Genomic DNA, 6,621 nt, shown 5'->3' with positions numbered 1-6,621 from the left:
AGCTAGGGCAGCCCGTCGCGCGTGAGGGTTGGGCTCCGGCATTTCACGTCCCCACCATTGGTCTACGTGTCACTATGCAGTTGGCTCTGCTGAGAGAGAGGAGAAAACAGATCACCGGGGAAAAGAATACGGGAACCCAGTGAAACCCTATCCACTGTCCCTCCCGTGCTGCCGCCGCCTCTCGCCCAGTCGTGCCTCCCCTCCTCCTCCCCTCCCTTCGCGAGCGCGCCCGCCCGCCCCTCGCCTCCGCCTCTCTTCCGCGCTCGTCTTCGGCCCGGCACAGTCCAGCTCTCCTCTCGCCGCCCTTGCATCCACTAGCTTCACATTCAACCGCTCCTTAATCTTCTCCTTCACCCAGATCGGCCGCCACCCACGAGACCGGCAGGGATGAGTCGACGTTGGCGACTTCTGGCCCGACGGGACGCGACCACATGGTGGCGGTCGCAGCAGGCTGGCAGAAGCGCATCGATGTAGCCGACCTCTGAGGACAGCGTGGCAGAGAGGGCAAGGTGAGGAAATCAAAGCCATTGGCTCTCAGATTCTGAAATTTACCAAAAATAGATGTTCTGGTTTCACAGATTTCTGGATTGTCTATATTTTTTCTGTTTTCTTAGCCTACATTTTGGACCTTGGATCTTCTCCTGACCAGTTCTAGGAATTTGCCTCTAGGGTTCAGATGTGGAGCTCGGAGATGGCTGCACAACAGCAGAGTGGCATTTTCAAGGTATCTATCAACGTACATCCAACGCCGGGGTTCCTCCTCAGCTGCAGCAAAAGAGACACAATGATATCAGGTAGCTTGACTGCAGTAATGTTTCAGTTCTTTTGTTTGTCGTGTGATCTCCATCTCTCCAGCTATGGAGCTAATTGAATAATGGGGAAAGGTGATTTCAAGCAACACCCGACTGTGAGAGTACCATTGGATCATATTTTATTTCACGTTAACCTTGGATATGAGCTTTATGGATTTGTTCTTTGCAGTGACTTTACCTATGGTTTTCTTGAATGTGCTCAGAAAGGAATAGAGGGAGCCATCTCTCATGTCGCTGGCAAGAAAACTGTTTCATCATTAGAATAGGGGTGGATCTTGGAAAATATGTAAGGCAACTATCCATGGTGAGATTGTCCTCCCCAGCATGTCGATTCTTTCACAATATATTGTTGGCGACGGCGCTCATGCATGTTCGTTGTACTTGCTCATAGGTACACACCAGATGTGAACGTGGAGACGGTGGAGGACGTGGTGAAGCACCAGCAGCTGCTCGAGGAGGCATGAGACCTGCAACACCTGCCCGCCTTGGCAGTGGGCGTCATCCAGGTAATGTGTTTTCCGACAGAGCACATACCGTCAAGTTGCACTGAACATGTTCCCCCTACTTTGCACAGTAAACATCTGCAAATGTTTTGAATGCAACTTATCTTGGATAAATTCAGCATAATGTTAATGCCCTACTTTTTTTTATAGATTGCAGAGATATTATCCAAGCTAGAAAGAAAGGGTGGAGGATAAATTGTTATGGTTGCAAAATAAGAAGATTTACAATGTGTTGCAGCAACATTAGGTGGAACTATTCAACTTCAGCTTCAGGTATAGGTAAAGGCTGCCATATGTGAAGTAATCATCATTATGCTCTTATTTCCCCCCTACCGATGAATACTGGGTTGATTTTACCTTTTCTTCTGTTGTAACACAAGTTCGTTAAAGAGGACATCACCTCCTCTTCCGGCTCTAGACACCAATATTTGGCATGATGCAAGGATGGTCTCTACGCTTGACGACCTACCGCTTTCTAGGTTGAGTTATTACTTTTTTCCTGTTCGGCTAAATTAGATTTATGCATATATGTGATGTCGATGGCCATTGTCAGTTTTCCTCTTTCTCTCTCATGTTGTTCTCTCTTCTGCTTATGAATGAAGGGAAAATCAATTGAGTTTGAGAAAGGAAACAAATAGCTCGTCTCGAGAAAGGTATGAATTTGGGTGCAGTTTATAGGTGCTTTAAAAAATTTGTAGGTTGCTAGCCATTTGGCCGGTGTTTGCTTGATAAATTGTTAACTAATTGAGTAGATATGTAATATCTTAGTTTGGTGAAATTGATGTATATTTATTTTTTACATGATGCTCTCATAGATTGTTAATTAACCTGTTTGTGGATAATGGCCTATTGGTATCTTGGTTTGGTGTCTGTGGGATATGGCAAGAGGTGATGGCCTCATGGATCATTGATTGTACTTGATGATTGGGTGTTCCTTCCCCGTATACATTTGTAGTGAAGAAACATTTTTTCTGTTTATAATAATTATACATATCGTGCATTGAATTTTACTCTGTGTTATCGTTTAATTTTTATTGTGCATAAGATTTCAGTAGAGCATTGCTCTTCCGTGCCTGCAACATCCTAAGAGACATGTGGTTAGAACATGGCAGCGCATATCATCTCCGGGATTAGAGCAGTCATGTCAGAATCCTTGTGCCGCTATTGTCTATTTCTCATTGTTGTCCTCGTACTATTACAGCTCCGCAGTTCACATACCCCTTGAAGAATTATTAAGGGATTACGTTGTGTGCGAGTAGTGAAAGATAATGATCCATTACTTCTCTCATTTTGTGCTTTCTTGCTTCTTATGCATTTCCTATTTTTTGGTCCAGCTTGATGTGCCTTTTGGTCTGTATGGTATTTGAATCAGTTAATTTATCCTTTTTGGGAGTTGCTGTAGAATTGGTTCGATGTTTTCTTTTAGTTAGGATAGATGTTCATTCCAACTATCAGGTTTGCCATATTAAGATGGCTGAGCCATGGTGTCGAATGCAACTTTCTTTTGTTTTCGATCATTTGTGTCATTGCTATGTTCTTAGGTCATTCCTGAACAAGGAACTGTTCTTCTTGGAGGATTTATGTATTTAATATAGAGTTACATCATGAGCCTTTATAAGAATATATAAGATTGGTGCAGTCAAGAGTTTTATATTTACTCATGCTTTCATGGTTTCCAATTTTGAAAAATTCAGGGCTGCAATATTCTGGTGTTGTGCCCTCAGTTAGTTGCATGATTGCATCCACTAAATTCGTGTAGTTCTTAGGGCTGCTTGAGGTTTTCATGGTAGAATTAAATTAACTGCGGGCACTGTAAGCCTAACAGTTGTTTAGTAATTATCGTTAAAACCTTTTTGATTGATCATGTACAGTTCTTTAGGATTACCATTTTGTTTAGACCGGCGACCAAGAAGAAGCCCATCAACGAACTTCTTGAAGTTTGGTGATTTCTTTCCTCTCCCCCTCCCTAAAAATCAGAGGTATAATTCTTCAGACTGTACCCCTGTTTGTTCCTGAGATTTGGTGAAGTTGATCCTGCGTGCGGATGTATCCAAGATCGTTGTGATGATGGTCATAAAGATAGTGATGCAGGACACTGGGTATCCAAGGTCGTGGATGCAACATTTTGAGTTCTACTGTAATCTTGCATATTTGATATCTTTTTGTGGGATACGTGCTAAGTATCTACTGTGTGCAATTAATCGGAGTTCAAGGTCTGCAAGGTTCATGTGTCCATATAGAGAAACACACTGCTAGCATCTCGAGTGTTTACTGGTCTGTTTTGCTTAGCTTTTGTGAAGTGTCTTTGCTTAGCTCCGTGATCTTTTAATCATAATATCCCTTTTTTATCCACTTAGAAAATGATTGCTAGCATCTTTAGAAGCTACAATATGTTCAGAGTAGATTAGGCATGTTAAGATAAGAAATATGTGCATTATGACGGCTTATCTCCCTGCAACCTTAACACCTGATATCATTTTTTTTCACTTCAGCCAATGCATCTGGGATCCTAATGATTCAGATCCAGGTATAGTTTCTTCTTTCCAGTGTGTTTGTTTCAGACTGCATCTTCCATGTACAACAACTGGGCCAAAAAAATTCAGATCATGGGTCGTAGTTACTATGAAACTCAAAAAAATGATCTATGGCATTCTGGGCTAGGATACATAGATTTTCAGTTAGGATTGCAACTCAAGTGAGGCTTTTGATAAAATTATATGTCCTATTCTTCCATGGTAACATAAAGAGAAAAGAGCTACCAGTACTCACCTGTCAAATACAATATGAAAGTTTGCTCTGTTAGTTCATCGGCTAGCCAATGCAGAAACTTTTCAGAAGTATTTGTGATTGTTTGGTTTGATCAGTGTCTATTTAAAAATTATCACAAAACCTTTAGATTTTCTCATTAAATCTAGCTAGCTATCGAATCATTCCGAGGTACGACCAAAAAACAAGACATCAACGACTGATCAAGTTGTCCCTTAATTATTTGACAGTGAACATGCTCTCTGTTTTATGACTCTTTTTTCAGTTGTAACTTGTAAGGCACAAAAAACCATTTAAATGCTGGCACTACATCCTTGCATGCCGAGGGAGCAGAGGATCACTGAATGGAAGTAAACGGGCAAAATGGGAGTGCGGTTGGCAAGTTACATCCTTGTTTTGTTATATGTATCGACGATATACTGTATCAAGTCTTAGCATGTCAGATACAATCTTTCTTATTATCATTATATTTGTCGCAACTTGTCAACTTGCACATGAGCAGTGTATTTTTTTTTGTATCACACAACTTTTTTCTCTGAATAATCTGTCATCTACCTCACATTTTGCTATACCAGAATAATATGAGGTATGTGCTTGTACATACTCCCTCTCTGTAACTTTATCTAGATACCTAAATGGAATAGTTTTTTAGATGCTCCTAGATACTTTGATATGGATAATAAAATATGTTGGCTTGATATATTTTAGCATAAAACTAGATTTAATGGACATCAAATTGTCAAGCTTGGAGCTGCAATTGGGCGGAACAAACCCTCCTACGAGAGGAGATTAGACCATGATTGGACTGCCGCTGTACGGCGAGGAGGCGCCCCATGGGGCGCCCCAACCACTAGTGTACAGAATATCCAGTATAACCAAGCAGGTTCAGCTATTTTTGGGTTCATTATCTCGGTTAGATAACCGCATGTGCAGTCCTAGAGTACTAAAGATCCATACGATCCATACATGCTATTCCTTTTGTACTCCCTCCGATTCATATTAATTGATTTCAATATGGATGTATCTAGAACTAAAATGTGTCTAGATACATCCATATTAGAGTCAATTAATATGGACCGGAGGGAGTACTCAGATTTAGTACTAAAGCAACATTCCCCATCTACTCCTTCGGTTTTTTTAGTTGACTTAGATTTAGTATAACTTTATATTAAATTTGAGTCAATTAAAAATGACTAGAGGGAGTAGAACTTATGTAGACGAAAATAATTCATGATTTTGTATAGATTGTATGTTATATCTTTAATTTAGATATTTTGTAATTAAGCTTACCATATTTCAAATGGTATAAAAGAAATAACAAAGTGAATCCGCTGATTTTTTTCTAATAAAAATGCAATATTTCTCCAATTATGAGCACATATTGAAAAATGTTATGCCACAAAGGCATAATAAATATGTGACTGGTTGATTATAGTGTATATCTAATTGATCACTCAAGGCAAGGCTAAAATCGTCGAAACCGTTGCACTCTTAATAATGTGACACAAGTCCGCATATATTTGACCCTAAATAACAAAGGAGGCAAAGGCCTAAACAAGGATTAGTCATGTGGAGATATTTGACATATGATTGCTAAGTACGTCCAAGTAGGTTTGTTTCTGTTACACATCATGAGTGTAGTGTACGAACAAACTTTGTCCAACTCGACGACATATATTTCTTTTATCTTCCGCAGCACGTGCGGGCATTGTGCTAGTTAGAATAACCTGGCAAAGACGCTGTTGCTGCACTGTACTACAAAAGCCGGGCAGCCGAAAGCCATGGATGCGCCAATGAAGCCTGTAGCAGCCGCGTATGCCATGTCTATACCGCTGCAATGGATGAATCAATCGTGGAAAGCAACGAGGCATGTGGTCAGATTCTAGCTATTTTTTTTAAAAAATACGTTTTTATTAAATTCCATAAATATTACACGAATCAGAAGATTTTCGAAAATAACATGACTCTGCACGCCAACTAGTACTTTTTTTTTTTGAAACGGGGGCAAAAACTTTGCCCCAATCTATTAATTAAGAAGAGGGTTTAGCATGAAAAGAGCATGCGGTTACAAACTGGCCGGATCTTATTACAAAAGGACTACTTTCGCGGCATCAAGTTACTCAAGCTCTTAGCTCCCGCTAACACCCAAAGACGGGCCTCGCCTCTAATCTTATCGAAGACTACTTGTGCCGGCGCACTCTTAGAGCGGAAGACTCTAGCATTTCTCTCGTTCCAAACCTCCCATGATACCAACAAGGTGATGGTTGTCATTGCCTTGCAGTGTGGCATCCCTCCGCCCGCCATGAAATTCCGCCAACCTTGCGTATCCAAGCCCGTCCATTGTGTGGCATTGAGGGAGGTGAGCCCCAACCAATCTTTGACGAGACCCCAAAGGCGGATGGTGAAGCGGCAATGGACAAAAAGATGCTCGGTGGATTCCGTACATTGTTTGCAAAGGGGGAAAAGGCCACAATTAGGCCAACCTCGTTTGGCCAAGCGGTCGGCCGTCCAAATTCTACCTTGGTTGGCAAGTCATGCAA

General features: G+C 41.2%; 1 long non-coding RNA gene across 2 annotated transcripts; it reads left to right on the top strand.

Moving 5' to 3' along the window:
- The first annotated feature begins 397 nt into the window (after window positions 1-397).
- On the top strand, window positions 398-2,902 carry LOC124687880. 2 transcript variants are annotated; one of them, XR_006998340.1, is made up of 7 exons: window positions 398-509; window positions 670-794; window positions 1,016-1,116; window positions 1,204-1,318; window positions 1,466-1,588; window positions 1,696-1,794; window positions 1,918-2,902. It is a non-coding gene; the product is annotated as an uncharacterized LOC124687880 (long non-coding RNA). The 2 variants fall into 2 exon arrangements; XR_006998339.1 differs by having other exon boundaries at window positions 1,466-1,594.
- Window positions 2,903-6,621: the final 3,719 nt, after the last annotated feature.

The sequence above is a fragment of the Lolium rigidum genome, chromosome 2 (genome assembly GCF_022539505.1).
Source record: "Lolium rigidum isolate FL_2022 chromosome 2, APGP_CSIRO_Lrig_0.1, whole genome shotgun sequence".
NCBI lineage: Eukaryota > Viridiplantae > Streptophyta > Magnoliopsida > Poales > Poaceae > Lolium > Lolium rigidum.
Note: the sequence above shows the minus strand (reverse complement) of the source record. Positions and strands in the feature narration are given on the sequence as shown.